Below are 19,500 nucleotides of genomic sequence, written 5' to 3' on the forward strand. Positions count from 1 at the left end.
TTCTGTACAGATTCCTTCTTTTTTTCAGACAACCTATGTATATTAAACACTTATGTTTAGCATCAGGTGATAAGGCATTTAAAGAGTTTATAAATAGCAGTTTTAAAACATTTTAAAAGTTGCTGTTTTCGAGTAATTAATGTTTTTGTGTATAGATACCTTCTTTTTTTCAGACAACCTATGTATATCAAACGCATATGCTTAGAATCAGGTTATAAGGCATTTAAAGAGCTTTAAATTGACCATATTATAACATTTTTGAATTTGTTACTTTTCGAGTTATTAAAGATTTTGTGTAAAAAGTACATCTTTTTTTGGGCACCTAATGTATATTAAAATAATATGAAGCATCAAGTAATAGTTCATTAAAAGAGATTTCAAATGACCATGTTATAGCGTTTTAAAATTTGCTAGTTCTAGAGTAATCAAAGTTTTAGTGTACAGAGTCCTTATTTTTTTTAAACAACCTATGTATATTAAATAATTATGTTTAGCATCAAGTTTTAAGTCATTAAAATAGCTTTAAAATGACCATGTTATAGCGTTTTAAAATTTGTTGTTTTCGAGTAATTGAAGTATTTGTGTACAGATTCCTTCCTATTTTTAGACAACCTATGTATATTAATAATTATGTTTAACATCAAGTTTCAGGTCATTAAAATAGCTTTCAAATGTCCATGTTATAGCGTTTTAAAATTTGTTGTTTTTGAGTAATTGAAGTATTTGTGTTCAGATTCCTTCCTATTTTTAGGCAACCTATATATATTAATCACTTATGTTTACCATCAGGTTATAAGGCATTTAAAGAGCTTATAAATAGCTATTTTAAAACATTTTAAAAGTTGCTTTTCATCGAGTAATTAAAGATTTTTTTCGGCGGATTCCCTCTTTTTTTTTAGACAACATATGCTTATAAAACACTTATTTTTAGCATCATGTTATTAAGCATTAAGGAGCTTATAATAACTATTTTAAAACATTTTAAAAGTGGCTTTTTTTCGAGTATTTAAAGTTTTTCTGTACAGATTCTTTTTTTTTTTTTTAACTCCATATGTAAATTAAATAATTATGTTTAGCAACAAGTTTTTGGTTCTTATAGAGCTTTAGAATTACTGCTATAAAATAACAACTATAAAATGACTGCGTTAAATTATTTTACAATTTGTTAGTTTTCACGTAAGGTAAGTTTTTTGGACGGATTCCTTTTTTTTTTTAGACAACATATGCTTATAAAACACTTATGTTTAGCATAATGTTAATAGACATTAAAGGAGCTTATAAATAACTATTTTAAAACATTTTAAAAGTTGCTTTTGTACGAGTAATTAATGTTTTTGTGTATAGATTCCTTCTTTTTTTTCAGACAACCTATGTATATTAAACGCATATGTTTACAATCAGGTTATATGGAATTTAAAGAGCTTTAATTTGACCATAATATAACATTTTTGAATTTGTCACTTTTCGAGTTATTAAAGTTTTTGTGTACAAAGTAAATCATTTTTTTGGGCACCTAATGTATATTAAATAATTATGTTTAGCATCAAGTAATAGTTCATTAAAAGAGATTTTAAGTGACCATGTTATAGCGTTTTAAAATTTGTTAGTTCTAGAGTAATCAAAGTTTTTGTGTACAGATTCCTTATTTTTTTAAAAACCCTATGTGTATTAAGTAATTATGTTTAGCATCAAGTTTTAGGTCATTAAAATAGCTTTCAAATGACCATGTTATAGCGTTTTAAAATTTGTTGTTTTCGAGTAATTGAAGTATTTGTGTACAGATTCCTTCCTATTTTTAGGCAACCTATATATATTAATCACTTATGTTTACCATCAGGTTATAAGGCATTTAAAGAGCTTATAAATAGCTATTTTAAAACATTTTAAAAGTTGCTTTTCATCGAGTAATTAAAGATTTTTTGGACCGATTCATTCTTTTTTTTAGACAACATATGCTTATAAACACTTATTTTTAGCATCATGTTATTAGGCATTAAAGGAGCTTATAAATAACTATTTTAAAACATTTTAAAAGTGGCTTTTTTTCGAGTATTTAAAGTTTTTCTGTACAGATTCTTTCTTTTTTTTTTAACTTTATATGTAAATTAAATAATTATGCTTAGCAACAAGTTTTTGGTTCTTATAGAGCTGTAAAATTACTGCTTTAAGATAACAACTATAAAATGACTGCGTTAAATTTTTTTAAAATTTGTTAGTCATCGAGTAATTAAAGTTTTTGTATACGAAGTACATCTTTTTTTTTCGGACACCCCATATATTTTAAATACTTTTGCCTAAAATCATGTTGTTGGGCATTTAAGAGCTTTGAAATGACTATGGTATAGCAATTTAAAATTTGTTAGTTTTAAAGTAATTAAAGTTTTTGTGTACAGATTGCTTCTTTCTTTTTTACAAAACCTATGTATATTAAACAATTATGTTAAGCATCAGGTTATAAGGCATTTAAAGAGCTTATAAATAGCAATTTTCAAACATTTTAAAAGTAGATTTTTTTCGTGTAATTAAAGTTTTTGTTTATAGATTCCTTCTTTATTTTTAGACAACCTATGTATATTAAACACTTATGTTTTGCATTAGGTTATAAGGAATTTAAAGAGCTTTTAAATAGCTATTTTAAACCATTTTAAAAGTTTCTTTTCTTCGAGTAATCAAAGTTTTTGTGTACAGATTCCTTCTTTTTTTTTAAACTTACTATGTATATTAAATTATTATGTTTAGCATCAAGTTTTTGGTAATTAAAGAGCTTTAAAATTACTGCTTTAAATTACAACTATAAAATGACTGCGATAAATTATTTTATAATTTGTAAGTTTTCAAGTAATTGAAGTTTTTGTGTACGGATTCCTTCTTTTTTTTAGACAACATATGTTTATAAAACACTTATGTTTAGCATCATGTTATTATGCATTTTAAGAGCTTATAAATAGCTATTTAAAAAAATTTTTAAAGTTGCTTTTTTTCGAGTAATTAAAGTTTTTGTGTATAGAGTCCTTCTTTTTTTTTAGACAACCTATGTATATTAAACACTTATTATTAGCATTTGGTTATAAGGCATTTAAATAGCTTATAATTGTTATTTTAAAACATTTAAAAAGTTGCTTTTTTTCGAGTAATTAAAGTTTTTGTGTAAAGACTCCTTCTTTTTTGTCAGGCACTCTATGTATATTAAACACTTATGTTTAGCATTAGGTTATAAGGCATTTAAGAGATTTAAAATGACCATGTTATACCATTTTAGAATTTGTTAGTTTTCGAGTTATTAAAGTTTTTCTGTACGAAGATCATCTTTTTTTTTGGACACCCTATGTATATTAAATAATTGTATTTAGCATTAAGTATTAGGTCACTAAAAGCGCTTTAAAATGACCATGTTTTAGGGTTTTAAAATATGTTTGTTTTCGAGTAATCAATGTTTTTTTGTAAAAAAAACTTATTTTTTTTAAACAACCTATGTATATTTAATAATTATGTTTATCATCAAGTTTTAGGTCATTAAAAAGCTTTAAAATTAATGCTTTAAAATGACAACTATGTATTTGCCAAAATTCCTCCAACATGGAGTCCTTCGGCGATTGGATTAAGCTTAATTATGAGGAGGGTGAAAAGGTGAATTAGAATTAAATTAAACACGTGGTTGAGCCAATAAGTGCAATGCTTTATTGGCTCGTCAGGGAAAAAACCTTGCGGCAAAAAACCCTGGTTGTTATTAATACAATAGACGACTATGGATCACGGATTGTGTCCGTGATCAACTTCTCGTCATGATTAGCCTTGATGGTCAATCTCGTTGAAAGAAGTAGAAATTATATCTCTCACCGTTAATTGCCGCCTCTACGTCTCTCTATCGTATTTATAATAACTGTAAGATACATTCGCTTAACAGTTAAACTCTTTGTCTTTCTATCGTATTTATAATATCTGTAAGATACATTCGCTTAACAGATAAACTCCTTGTCTTTCTATGATCCTCTCGCTCGTTGTCTCCGATTAATTTGTCTCCGAATGTCCTCGTAGGCGTCCAGCGGTTGAATAGAATGCGTGTCTTTTGTATTGTGCCCTGCAGGGTGCCCTCACTCGACGGTCGAGTAGTGGGGTTATGGATGCTAGTTACTAGTAACTCTCTATCGATTTAGTGGGCGCATAGTAAATCTCGTATATTAGTTACAATCGATTATCAGCTATGATCGATTCCGATCGTACAAAATATAAAATGACTGCGTTAAATTATTTTATAATTTGTTAGTTTTCAAGTAATTGAAGTTTTTTTTAATTATTCCTTCTTTTTTTTAGACAACATATGTTTATAAAACATTTATGTTTAGCATCATATCATTAGGCATTAAAGGAGCTTATAAATAACTATTTTAAAACATTTCAAAAGTTGCTTTTTTTCGAGTAATTACAGTTTTTGTGTTAAGACTCCTTCTTTTTTGTCAGGCACTCTATGTATATTAAACACTTATGTTTAGCATAAGGTTATAAGGCATTTAAAGAGATTTAAAATGACCATGTTATAACATTTTTGAATTTGTTACTTTTCGAGTTATTAAAGTTTTTGTGTACAAAATACATCTTTTTTTGGGCACCTAATGTATATTAAATATTATGTGAAGCATCAAGTAATAGTTCATTAAAAGATTTCAAATGACTATGTTATAGCGTTTCAAAATTTGCTAGTTCTAGAGTAATCAAAGTTTTAGTGTACAGATTCCTTATTTTTTAAAACACCCCTTGTATATTAAATAATAATTTTTAGCATCAAGTTTTAAGTCGTTAAAATAGCTTTAAAATGATAATGTTATAGCGTTTTAAAATAAGTTGGTTTTCGAGTAATCAATGTTTTTGTGTACAGATTACTTATTTTTTTTAAACAACCTATGTATATTTAATAATTATGTTTAACATATAGTTTAAGGTCATTAAAAAGCTTTAAAATTACTGCTTTAAAATGACAACAATAAAATGACTGCGGCAAATTATTTTATAATTTGTTAGTTTTTACGTAATTGAAGATTTTGGACGGATTCCTTCTTTTTTTTTAGACAACATGTGCTTATAAAACACTTATTTTTAGCATCAGGTTTAAGGCATTTAAAAAGCTTATAAAAAGCTATTTAAAAAAATTTTAAAGTTGCTTTTTTTCGAGTAATTAAAGTTCTTTGTATAGATTCCTTCTTTTTTTTTAGACACTCTATGTTTATTAAATAATTATGTTTAGCATCAAGTTTTTTGTAATTTAAGAGCTTTAAAATTACTGCTTTATAATGACAACTATAAATGACTGCGGTAAATTATTTTATAATTTGTTAGTTTTCAAGTAATTGAAGTTTTTTGGACAATTCCTTCTTTTTTATAGACAACATATGCTTATAAAAAACTTATGTTTAGGATCATGTTATAAGGCATTAAAGGAGCTTATAAATAACTATTTTAAAACATTTTAAAAGTTGCTTTTTTCGAGTATTAATGTTTTTGTGTATAGATTCCTTCTTTTTTTTCAGACAACCTATGTATTAAACACTTATGTTAGCATCAGGTGATAAGGCATTTAAGAGTTTATAAATAGCAGTTTTAAAACATTTTAAAAGTTGCTGTTTTCGAGTAATTAATGTTTTTGTGTATAGATACCTTCTTTTTTTCAGACAACCTATGTATATCAAACGCATATGCTTAGAATCAGGTTATAAGGCATTTAAAGAGCTTTAAATTGACCATATTATAACATTTTTGAATTTGTTACTTTTCGAGTTATTAAAGATTTTGTGTAAAAGTACATCTTTTTTTGGGCACCTAATGTATATTAAATAATTATATGAAGCATCAAGTAATAGTTCATTAAAAAAGATTTCAAATGACCATGTTATAGCGTTTTAAAATTTGCTAGTTCTAGAGTAATCAAAGTTTTAGTGTACAGAGTCCTTATTTTTTTTAAACAACCTATGTATATTAAATAATTATTTTTAGCATCAAGTTTTAAGTCATTAAAATAGCTTTAAAATTACCATGTTATAGCGTTTTAAAATTTGTTGTTTTCGAGTAATTGAAGTATTTGTGTACAGATTCCTTCCTATTTTAGACAACCTATGTATATTTAATAATTATGTTTAACATCAAGTTTCAAGGTCATTAAAATAGCTTTCAAATGTCCATGTTATAGCGTTTTAAAATTTGTTGTTTTTGAGTAATTGAAGTATTTGTGTTCAGATTCCTTCCTATTTTTAGGCAACCTATATATATTAATCACTTATGTTTACCATCAGGTTATAAGGCATTTAAAGAGCTTATAAATAGCTATTTTAAACATTTTAAAAGTTGCTTTTCATCGAGTAATTAAAGATTTTTTTCGGCGGATTCCCTCTTTTTTTTAGACAACATATGCTTATAAAACACTTATTTTTAGCATCATGTTATTAGCATTAAAGGAGCTTATAAATAACTATTTTAAAACATTTTAAAAGTTGCTTTTTTTCGAGTATTTAAAGTTTTCTGTACAGATTCTTTTTTTTTTTTTTAACTCCATATGTAAATTAAATAATTATGTTTAGCAACAAGTTTTTTGGTTCTTATAGAGCTTTAGAATTACTGCTATAAAATAACAACTATAAAATGACTGCGTTAAATTATTTTACAATTTGTTAGTTTTACGTAAGTGAAGTTTTTGGACGGATTCCTTTTTTTTTTAGACAACATATGCTTATAAAACACTTATGTTTAGCATAATGTTAATAGGCATTAAAGGAGCTTATAAATAACTATTTTAAAACATTTAAAAGTTGCTTTTGTACGAGTAATTAATGTTTTTATGTATAGATTCCTTCTTTTTTTCAGACAACCTATGTATATTAAACGCATATGTTTACAATCCGGTTATATGGAATTTAAAGAGCTTTAATTTGACCATAATATAACATTTTTGAATTTGTCACTTTTCGAGTTATTAAAGTTTTTGTGTACAAAGTAAATCATTTTTTTGGGCACCTAATGTATATTAAATAATTATGTTTAGCTTCAAGTAATAGTTCATTAAAAGAGATTTTAAATGACCATGTTATAGCGTTTTAAAATTTTTAGTTCTAGAGTAATCAAAGTTTTGTTTACAGATTCCTTATTTTTTTAAAAACCTTATGTGTATTAAGTAATTATGTTTAGCATCAAGTCTTAGGTCATTAAAATAGCTTTCAAATGACCATGTTATAGCGTTTTAAAATTTGTTGTTTTCGAGTAATTGAAGTATTTGTGTACAGATTCCTTCCTATTTTTGGCAACCTATATATATTAATCACTTATGTTTACCATCAGGTTATAAGGCATTTAAAGAGCTTATAAATAGCTATTTTAAAACATTTTAAAAGTTGCTTTTCATCGAGTAATTAAAGATTTTTTTGGACGGATTCTTCTTTTTTTTTAGACACATATGCTTAAAACACTTATTTTTAGCTTCATGTTATTAGGCATTAAAGGAGCTTATAAATAACTATTTTAAAACATTTAAAGGTGCCTTTTTTCGAGTATTTAAAGTTTTCTGTATAGATTCCTTCTTTCTTTTTGACCACCTATGTTATTAAACACACTTATGTTTAGCATCAAGTTATAAGGCATTTAAAGAGCTATAAAATGAACAGGTTATACCATTTTAGAATTTGTTAGTTTTCGAGTTATTAAAGTTTTTCTGTACGAAGATCATCTTTTTTATTGGACACCCTATGTATTTTAAATAATTGTGTTTTGCATCAAGTATTAGGTCATTAAAAGCGCTTTAAAATGACCATGTTATAGGGTTTTAAAATATGTTATTTTTCGAGTAATCAATGTTTTTGTGTACAGATAACTTATTTTTTTTAAAAAACCTATGTATATTTATTACTTATGTTTAACATCTAGTTTAAGGTCATTAAAAAGCTTTATAATTACTGCTTTAAAATGACAACAATGAAATGACTGCGATAATTATTTATAATTTTTTAGTTTTCACGTAAGTGAAGTTTTTTGGACGGATCCCTTTTTTTTTTTAGACAACATATGCTTATAAAAAACTTCGTTTAGCATAATGTTAATAGGCATTAAAGGAGCTTATAAATAACTATTTTAAAACATTTTAAAAGTTGCTTTTGTTCGAGTAATTAAAGTTTTTGTGTATAGATTCCATCTTTTTTTTCAGACAACCTATGTATATTAAACGCATATGTTTTACAATCAGGTTATAAGGAATTTAAAGAGCTTTAATTTGACCATAATAACATTTTTGAATTTGTCACTTTCGAGTTATTAAAGTTTTTTGTGTACAAAGTAAATATTTTTTTTGGGCACCTAATGTATATTAAATAATTATGTTAGCATAGAATAGTTCTTTAAAAGAGATTTTAAGTGACCATGTTATAGCGTTTAAAATTTGTTAGTTCTAGAGTAATCAAAGTTTTGTGTACAGATTCCTTATTTTTTAAAAACCCTATGTGTATTAAGTAATTATGTTTAGCATCAAGTTTAGGTCATTAAAATAGCTTTCAAATGACCATGTTATAGCGTTTTAAATTTGTTGTTTTCGAGTAATTGAAGTATTTGTGTACAGATTCCTTCCTATTTTTAGGCAACCTCTATTATTAATCACTTATGTTACCATCAGGTTATAAGGCATTTAAAGAGCTTATAATAGCTATTTTAAAACATTTTAAAAGTTGCTTTTCATCAGAATAAAAGATTTTTTTGGACGAATTCATCTTTTTTTTTAGACAACATATCCTTATAAAACACTATTTTTAGCTCATGTTATTAGGCATTAAAGGAGCTTATAAATAACTATTTTAAAACATTTAAAAGTGGCTTTTTTTCGATTTTAAAGTTTTTCTGTACGATTTTTTCTTTTTTTTTACTTTATATGTAAATTAAATAATTATGCTTAGCAACAAGTTTTTGGTTCTTATAGAGCTGTAAAATTACTGCTTTAAAATAACACCTATAAAATGACTGCGTAAAATTTTTTAAAATTTGTTAGTCATCGAGTAATTAAAGTTTTTGTATACGAAGTACATCTTTTTTTTTCGGACACCCCATATATTTTAAATACTTTTGCCTAAAATCATGTTGTTGGGCATTTAAGAGCTTTGAAATGACCATGGTATAGCATTTAAAATTTTGTTAGTTTTAAAGTAATTAAAGTTTTTGTGTACAGATTGCTTCTTTCTTTTTTACAAAACCTATGTATATTAAACACTTATGTTTAGCATCAGGTTATAAGGCATTTAAAGAGCTTATAATAGCTATTTTAAAACATTTTAAAAGTTGCTTTTTTTCGAGTAATTAAAGTTTTTGTGTATAGATTCCTTCTTTTTTTTTAGACAACCTATGTATATTAAACACTTATGTTTTGCATCAGGTTATAAGGCATTTAAAGAGCTTATAAATAGCTATTTTAAAACATTTTAAAAGTTGCTTTTTTTCGAGTAATTAAAGTTTTTTTGTATAGATTCCTTCTTTTTTTTTTGACAACCTATGTATATTAAACACTTATGTTTAGCATCAAGTTATAAGGCATTTAAAGAGCTTTAAAATGACAAAGTTATACCATTTTAGAATTTGTTAGTTTTCGATTTATAAAAGTTTTTCTGTACGAAGATCATCTTTTTTTTTGGACACCCTATGTATTTTAAATTATTGTGTTTAGCATCAAGTATTAGGTCATTAAAAGCGCCTTAAAATGACCATGTTATAGGGTTTTAAAATATGTTATTTTTCGAGTAATCAATGTTTTTGTGTAAAGATAACTTATTTTTTTTAAAAAACCTATGTATATTTATTAATTATGTTTAACATCTAGTTTAAGGTCATTAAAAAGCTTTAAAATTACTGCTTTAAAATGACAACAATAAAATGACTGCGGTAAATTATTTTATAATTTGTTAGTATTCAAGTAATTGAAGTTTTTTGGACAGATTCCTTTTTTTTTTAGACAACATATGCTTATAAAACACTAATGTTTAGCATCATGTTATTAGGCATTAAAGGAGCTTATAAATAACTATTTTAAAACATTTTAAAAGTTGCTTTTGTTCGAGTAATTAATGTTTTTGTGTATAGATTCCTTCTTCTTTTTCAGACAACCTATGTATATTAAACGCATATGTTTACAATCAGGTTATAAGGCATTTAAAGAGCTTTAATTTGACCATAATATAACATTTTTGAATTTGTCACTTTTCGAGTTATTAAAGTTTTTGTGTACAAAGTAAATCTTTTTTTTGGGCACCTAATGTATATTAAATAATTATGTTTAGCATCAAGTAATAGTTCATTAAAAGAGATTTTAAATGACCATGTTATAGCGTTTTAAAATTTGTTAGTTCTAGAGTAATCAAAGTTTTTGTGTACATATTCCTTATTTTTTTAAAAACACCCTCTGTATATTAAGTAATTATATTTAGCATCAAGTTTTAGGTCATTAAAATAGCTTTAAAATGACCATGTTATAGCGTTTTAAAATTTGTTGTTTTCGAGTAATTGAAGTATTTGTGTACAGATTCCTTCCTATTTTTAAACAACCTATATATATATTAATCACTTATGTTTACCATCAGGTTATAAGGCATTTAAAGAGCTTTATAAATAGCTATTTTAATACATTTTAAAAGTTGCTTTTCTTCGAGTAATTAGAGATTTTTTTGGACGGATTCCTTCTTTTTTTTAGACAACATATGCTTCTAAAACACTCATGTTTAGCATCATGTTATTAGGCATTAAAGGAGCTTATAAATAACTATTTTAAAACATTTTAAATGTTGCTTTTTTTCGAGTATTTAAAGATTTTCTGTACAGATTCCTTCTTTTTTTTCAGACAACCTATGTATATTAAACACTTATGTTTAGCATCAGGTGATAGGGCATTTAAAGAGCTTATAAATAGCAGTTTTAAAACATTTCAAAAGTTGCTTTTTTCGAGTAATTAATGTTTCTGAGTATAGATTCCTTCTTTTTTTTCAGACAACCTATGTATATCAAACGCATATGCTTAATATCAGGTTATAAGGCATTTAAAGAGCTTTAAATTGACCATATTATAACATTTTTGAATTTTTTACTTTTCGAGTTATTAAAGTTTTTGTGTACAAAGTACATCTTTTTTTTGGGCACCTAATATATATTAAATAATTATGTGAAGCATCAAGTAATAGTTCATTAAAAGAGATTTCAAAAGACCATGTTATAGCGTTTTAAAATTTGCTAGTTCTAGAGTAATCAAAGTTTTAGTGTACAGATTCCTTATTTTTTTTAAACAGCCTATGTATATTAAATAATTATGTTTAGCATCAAGTTTTAAGTCATTAAAATAGCTTTAAAATGACCATGTTATAGCGTTTTAAAATTTGTTAGTTTTCGAGTAATTAAAGTATTTGTGTACAGATTCCTTCCTATTTTTAGACAACCTATATATATTATTCACTTATGGTTACCATCAGGTTATAAGGCATTTAAAGAGCTTATAAATAGCTATTTTAAAACATTTTAAAAGTTGCTTTTTTTCGAGTAATTAAAAATTTTTTTGTATAGATTCCTTCTTTTTTTTTAGACAACCTATGTATATTAAACACTTATGATTAGCATTAGGTTATAAGGCATTTAAATAGTTTATAATAGTTATTTTTAAACATTTAAAAAGGTGCTTTTTTTCAAGTAATTAAAGTTTTTGTGTACAAACCCCTTCTTTTTTGTTAGACAACCTATGTATATTAAACACTTATGATTAGCATTAGGTTATAAGGCATTTAAATAGTTTATAATAGTTATTTTAAAACATTTTAAAGTTGCTTTTGTTCGAGTAATTAATGTTTTTGTGTATAGATTCCTTCTTCTTTTTCAGACAACCTATGTATATTAAACGCATATGTTTACAATCAGGTTATAAGGCATTTAAAGAGCTTTAATTTGACCATAATATAACATTTTTGAATTTGTCACTTTTCGAGTTATTAAAGTTTTTGTGTACAAAGTAAATCTTTTTTTTTGGGCACCTAATGTATATTAAATAATTATGTTTAGCATCAAGTAATAGTTCATTAAAAGAGATTTTAAATGACCATTTTATAGCGTTTTAAAATTTGTTAGTTCTATAGTAATCAAAGTTTTTGTGTACAGATTCCTTTTTTTTTTAAAACACCCTATGTATATTAAGTAATTATATTTAGCATCAAGTTTTAGGTCATTAAAATAGCTTTAAAATGACCATGTTATAGCGTTTTAAAATTTGTTGTTTTCGAGTAATTGAAGTATTTGTGTACAGATTCCTTCCTATTTTTAAACAACCTATATATATTAATCACTTATGTTTACCATCAGGTTATAAGGCATTTAAAGAGCTTATAAATAGCTATTTTAATACATTTTAAAAGTTGCTTTTCTTCGAGTAATTAGAGATTTTTTTGGACGGATTCCTTCTTTTTTTTTAGACAACATATGCTTCTAAAACACTCATGTTTAGCATTATGTTATTAGGCATTAAAGGAGCTTATAAATAACTATTTAAAACATTTTAAATGTTGCTTTTTTCGAGTATTTAAAGATTTTCTGTACAGATTCCTTCTTTTTTTTCAGACAACCTATGTATATTAAACACTTATGTTTAGCATCAGGTGATAGGGCATTTAAAGAGCTTATAAATAGCAGTTTTAAAACATTTCAAAAGTTGCTTTTTTCGAGTAAATAATGTTTCTGAGTATAGATTCCTTCTTTTTTTTCAGACAACCTATGTATATCAAACGCATATGCTTAATATCAGGTTATAAGGCATTTAAAGAGCTTTAAATTGACCATATTATAACATTTTTGAATTTTTTACTTTTCGAGTTATTAAAGTTTTTGTGTACAAAGTACATCTTTTTTTTGGGCACCTAATGTATATCAAATAATTATGTGAAGCATCAAGTAATAGTTCATTAAAAGAGTTTTTAAAAGACCATGTTATAGCGTTTTAAAATTTGCTATTTCTAGAGTAATCAAAGTTTTAGTGTACAGAGTCCTTATTTTTTTTAAACTGCATATGTATATTAAATAATTATGTTTAGCATCAAGTTTTAGGTCTTTATAAGAGCTTTAAAGTGGCCGTGTTATAGCGTTTTAAAACTTGTTATATTTCGAGTAATTAAAGTTTTTGCGTATAGAGTCCTTCTTTTTTTTTAGACAACCTATGTATATTAAACACTTATAATTAGCATTTGGTTATAAGGCATTTAAATAGCTTATAATAGTTATTTTGAAACATTTAAATAGTTGCTTTTTTTCGAGTAATTAAAGTTTATTGTAAAGACTCCTTTTTTTTTGTCAGGCACTCTATGTATATCTACACTTATGTTTAGCATTAGGTTATAAGGCATTTAAAGAGATTTAAAATGACCATGTTATACCATTTTAGAATTTGTTAGTTTTCGAGTTATTAAAGTTTTTCTGTACAAAGATCATCTTTTTTTTGGACACCCTATGTATATTAAATAATTGTGTTTAGCATCAAGTATTAGGTCATTAAAAAGGCTTAAAAGTGATCATGTTATAGGGTTTTAAAACATGTTAGTTTTCGAGTAATCAATGTTTTTGTGTACAGATTACTTATTTTTTTTAAACAACCTATGGATATTTAATAATTATGTTTAACATCAAGTTTTAAGTCATAAAATATCTTTAAAATTACTGTTTAAAAATGAAAACTATAAAATGACTGCGTTAAATTATTTTATAATTTGTTAGTTTTCAAGTAATTGAAGTTTTTTGTACGGATTTCTTCTTTTTTTTAGAAAACATATGTTTATAAAACACTTATGTTTAGCATCATGTTATTAGGCATTAAAGGAGCTTATAAATAACTATTTTAAAACATTTTAAAAGTTGCTTTTTTTCGAGTATTTAAAGTTTTTCTGTACAGATTCTTCTTTTTTTTCAGACAAACTATGTATATTAAACACTTATGTTTAGCATCAGGTGATAAGGCATTTAAAGAGCTTATAAATAGCAGTTTTAAAACATTTCAAAAGTTGCTTTTTTCGAGTAATTAATGTTTCTGAGTATAGATTCCTTCTTTTTTTTCAGACAACCTATGTATATCAAACGCATATGCTTAATATCAGGTTATAAGGCATTTAAAGAGCTTTAAATTGACCATATTATAACATTTTTGAATTTGTTACTTTTCGAGTTATTAAAGTTTTTGTGTACAAAGTACATCTTTTTTTTGGGCACCTAATGTATATTAAATAATTATGTGAAGCATCAAGTAATAGTTCATTAAAAGAGATTTCAAAAGACCATGTTATAGCGTTTTAAAATTTTCTAGTTCTAGAGTAATCAAAGTTTTAGTGTACAGAGTCCTTATTTTTTTTAAACAGCATATGTATATTAAATAATTATGTTTAGCATCAAGTTTTAGGTCTTTAAAAGAGCTTTAAAGTGGCCGTGTAATAGCGTTTTAAAACTTGTTATTTTTCGAGTAATTAAAGTTTTTGTGTATAGAGTCCTTCTTTTTTTTTAGACAACCTATGTATATTAAACACTTATTATTAGCATTTGTATAAAAGGCATTTAAATAGCTTATAATAGTTATTTTGAAACATTTAAATAGTTGCTTTTTTTCGAGTAATTAAAGTTTTTGTGTAAAGACTCCTTTTTTTTTGTCAGGCACTCTATGTATATTATACACTTATGTTTAGCATTAGGTTATAAGGCATTTAAAGAGATTTAAAATGACCATGTTATACCATTTTAGAATTTGTTAGTTTTCGAGTTAGTAAAGTTTTTCTGTACAAAGATCATCTTTTTTGGACACCCCTATGTATATTAAATAATTGTGTTTAGCATCAAGTATTAGGTCATTAAAAAGGCTTAAAGTGATCATGTTATAGGTTTTAAAACATGTTAGTTTTCGAGTAATCAATGTTTTTGTGTACAGATTACTTATTTTTTTTAAAAACCTATGGATATTTAATAATTATGTTTAACATCAAGTTTTAAGTCATAAAATATCTTTAAATTACTGTTTTAAAATGACAACTATAAAAGATGACTGCGTTAAATTATTTTATAATTTGTTAGTTTCCAAGTAATTGAAGTTTTTTGTACGGATTTCTTCTTTTTTTTAGACAACATATGTTTATAAAACACTTATGTTTAGCATCATGTTATTAGGCATTAAAGGAGCTTATAAATAACTATTTTAAAACATTTTAAAAGTTGCTTTTTTTCGAGTATTTAATAGATTTTCTGTACAGATTCCTTCTTTTTTTTCAGACAACCTATGTATATTAAACACTTATGTTAGCATCAGGTGATAAGGCATTTAAAGAGCTTATAAATAGCAGTTTAAACAGTTCAAAAGCTGCTTTTTTCGATAATTATGTTTTTGTGTATAGATTCCTTCTTTTTTCAGGACAACCTATGTACTAGGGGACCGGAAAGTATGTCGTTTTCTTACGCTAAATACAAACACATACATTTTAACGAGTCGTTATTTTTAATAAATGATATTCCCCATCATTGTCAATAACCTTTGCCATCTAGTGAGTAAATTTTCAATCCTGATCGATAAAATTAATTGGTTTTTCGGCAAATATCTAGAGATGGCATTTTGGATATCATCCAAATTTGCAAATGTTTTGCCACTTAAAAAGTGTTGCAGCGCTCGGAATAAGTGGAAATCCGATGGTGCAACATCGGGCGAATATGGTGGATGAGGCAGCACCTCCCACCCCAATTCATTAATTTTTTCTAGAGTTCGCCTTGCGCAGTGCGGTCTTGCATTGTCATGTTGGAGAATGACGCCTTTTCGGTTGACAATCGCTGGCCACTTTTCAATTAAAGATTGATTGACTCGCTGCAATTGTTCGCTGTAGAGGTCTGCAGTAACAGTTTGTCCAGGTTTCAGTAATTCAAAATGAACAATGCCGCGAATACTCCACCAAACACACAAAAGCGCTTTTTTGGGGTGTAAACCTGGCTTAGCAGTACTCCGAGGGATTTCATTTGGAGAGAGCCACTGCTTTTTGCGTTTGGGTTATCATACAGGACCCATTTCTCATCTCCTGTGATCAAGCGATCAAAAAACGCTTCTGTGTTGTGTCGTTGAAGCAATAAGTTGCATGTGATTGATCGGTTAGCCTTTTCTGTTCGGACAGATTATGCGGGACCCAAACACCTGCTCTGCTTACTTTCCCAATCTACTTCAAATGTTCTTGGATGGTCGACCAAGGTTGGTTGAGACTGTTTGACAATTCCTCGATCGTCTGACACGGATTTGCTTCACTTCCGCCCTTAACACGTCGTTGTCTAACGCTGATGGTCTTCCTGATCGATACGAGTCGGAAAGATCAAAATTACCCGATTTGAACTTGGAAAACCACCTTTGGCATTTACGAATGTCCAGTGCATTTAGATAAACATCGCAAATGTTTTTGGTAGCAACTGTTGCGTTATTTCCCTTGCGAAACTCAAAGAGCATGCAATGCCGGATGTGTACCTCTTCTGGTATTTGGCTGGCCATTTTACCCAAAATTACAAAAAAAAATTGTAATTCATTGTCTATAAGTAAAGAAATCACTATAACCTCACAATGTCTTTGGTACGCCTCTGAACCAAACAATGAGCTGACAAATGACAATCAAGTATTGGCATGCGCAGAAACGACATTACTTTCCGGTCCCCCTAATATCAAACGCATATGCATAGAATCAGGTTATAAGGCATTTAAAGAGCTTTAATTTGACCATAATATAACATTTTTGAATTTGTTACTTTTCGAGTTATTAAAGTTTTTGTGTACAAAAAGATCTTTTTTTGGGCACCTAATGTAATAAATAATATGTAAAGCATCAAGTAATAGTTCATTAAAAGAGATTTCAAATGACCATGTAATAGCGTTTTAAAAGTTGCTAGTTCTAGAGTAATCAAAGTTTAGTTTACAGAGTCCTTATTTTTTTTAAAAAGCCTATGTATATTAAATATTATGTTTAGCATCAAGTTTTAAGTCATTAAAATAGCTTTAAAATGACCATGTTATAGCGTTTTAAAATTGTTAGTTTTCGAGTAATTAAAGTATTTGTGTACAGATTCCTTTTTTTTTTTAAACACTCTATGTTTATTAAATAATTATGTTTAGCATCAAGTTTTTTGTAATTTAAGAGCTTTAAAATTACTGCTTTATAATGACAACTATAAAATAACTGCGATAAATTATTTTATAATTTGTTAATTTTCAAGTAATTGAAGTTTTTGTGTAAATATTCCTTCCTATTTTTAGACAACCTATATATATTAATCACTTATGGTTACCATCAGGTTATAAGACATTTAAAGAGCTTATAAATAGCTATTTTAAACAATTAAAAATTGCTTTTTTTCGAGTAATTAAAGATTTTTTTGTATAGATTCCTTCTTTCTTTTTTGACCACCTATGTATATTAAACACTTATGTTTAGCATAAAGTTATAAGGCATTTAAAGAGCTTATATATAGCTATTTTAAAACATTATAAAAGTTTCTTTTTTTCGAGTTATCACAATTTTTGTGTACATATTCCTTCTTCTTTTTAAACACCCTGTGTATATTAAATAAATATGTTTAGCATCAAGTTTTAGGTCTTTAAAAGAGCTTTAAAGTGGCCGTGTTGTAGCGTTTTAAAACTTGTCAGTTTTCGAGTAATTAAAGTTTTTTTTATAGATTCCTTCTTTTTTTTTAGACCACCTATGTATATTAAACAATTATGTTTAGCATAAAGTTATAAGGCATTTAAAGAGCTTATATATAGCTATTTTAAAACATTTTAAAAGTTGCTTTTTTTCGAGTAATTAAAAATTTTTTTGTATAGATTCCTTCTTTTTTTTTAGACAACCTATGTATATTAAACACTTATGATTAGCGTTAGGTTATAAGGCATTTAAATAGTTTATAATAGTTATTTTTAAACATTTTAAAAGGTGCTTTTTTTCGAGTAATTAAAGTTTTTGTGTACAGACTCCTTCTTTTTTGTTAGACAACCTATGTATATTAAACACTTATGATTAGCGTTAGGTTATAAGGCATTTAAATAGTTTATAATAGTTATTTTGAAACATTTTAAAAGGTGCTTTTTTTCGATTAATTAAAGTTTTTGTGTACAGACTCCTTCTTTTTTGTTAGACAACCTATGTATATTAAACACTTATGTTTATCATCAAGTTATATAGCATTTAAAGAGCTTTAAAATGACCATGTCATACCATTTTAGAATTTTTTAGTTTTCGAGTTATTAAAGTTTTTCTGTACGAAGATCATCTTTTTTTTTGGACACCCTATGTATTTTATATAAGTGTATTTAGCATCAAGTTTTAGGTCATTAAAAGCGCTTTAAAATGACCATGTTATAGGGTGTTAAAATATGTTAGTTTTCGAGTAATCAATGTTTTTGTGTACAGATTACTTATTTTTTTTAAACAACCTATGTATATTTAATAATTATGTTTAACATCTAGTTTAAGGTCATTAAAAAGCTTTAAAATTACTGCTTTAAAATGACAACAATAAAATGACTGCGGTAAATTATTTTATAATTTGTTAGTTTTCACGTAATTGAAGTTTTTTGGACGGATTCCTTCTTTTTTTTTAGACAACATATGCTTATAAAACACTTATGATTAGCATCATATTATTAGGAATTAAAGTAGCTTATAAATAACTATTTTAAAACATTTTAAAAGTTGATTTTGTTCGAGTAATTAATGTTTTTGTGTATAGATTCCTTCTTTTTTTAGACAACCTATGTATATTAAACGCATATGTTTACAATCAGGTTATAAGGCATTTAAAGAGCTTTAAATTGACCATATTATAACATTTTTGAATTTGTTACTTTTCGAGTTATTAAAGTTTTTGTGTACAAAGTACATCTTATTTTTGGGCACCTAATGTATATTAAATAATTATGTTTAGCATCAAGTAATAGTTCATTAAAAGAGATTTTAAATGACCATGTTATAGCGTTTTAAAATTTGTTAGTTCTAGAGTAATCAAGTTTTTGTGTACAGATTCCTTATTTTTTTAAAACACCCTATGTATATTAAGTAATTATGTTTAGCATCAAGTTTTAGGTCATTAAAATAGCTTTAAAATGACCATGTTATAGCGTTTTAAAATTTGTTGTTTTCGAGTAATTGAAGTATTTGTGTACAGATTCCTTCCTATTTTTAGACAACCTATATATATTAATCACTTATGTTCACCATCAGGTTATAAGGCATTTAAAGAGCTTATAAATAGCTATTTTAAAACATTTTAAAAGTTGCTTTTCTTCGAGTAATTAAAGATTTTTTTGTATAGATTTCTTCTTTTTTTTTAAACAACCTATGCCTTTAAAACACTTATGTTTAGCATCATGTTATTAGGCATCAAAGGAGCTTATAAATAACTATTTTAAAACATTTTAAAAGTGGCTTTTTTTCGAGTATTTAAAGTTTTTCTGTACAGATTCTTTCTTTTTTT

Source organism: Polistes fuscatus, unplaced genomic scaffold (genome assembly GCF_010416935.1).
Source record: "Polistes fuscatus isolate 324 unplaced genomic scaffold, CU_Pfus_HIC Scaffold69, whole genome shotgun sequence".
Classification (NCBI taxonomy): Eukaryota; Metazoa; Arthropoda; class Insecta; order Hymenoptera; family Vespidae; genus Polistes; species Polistes fuscatus.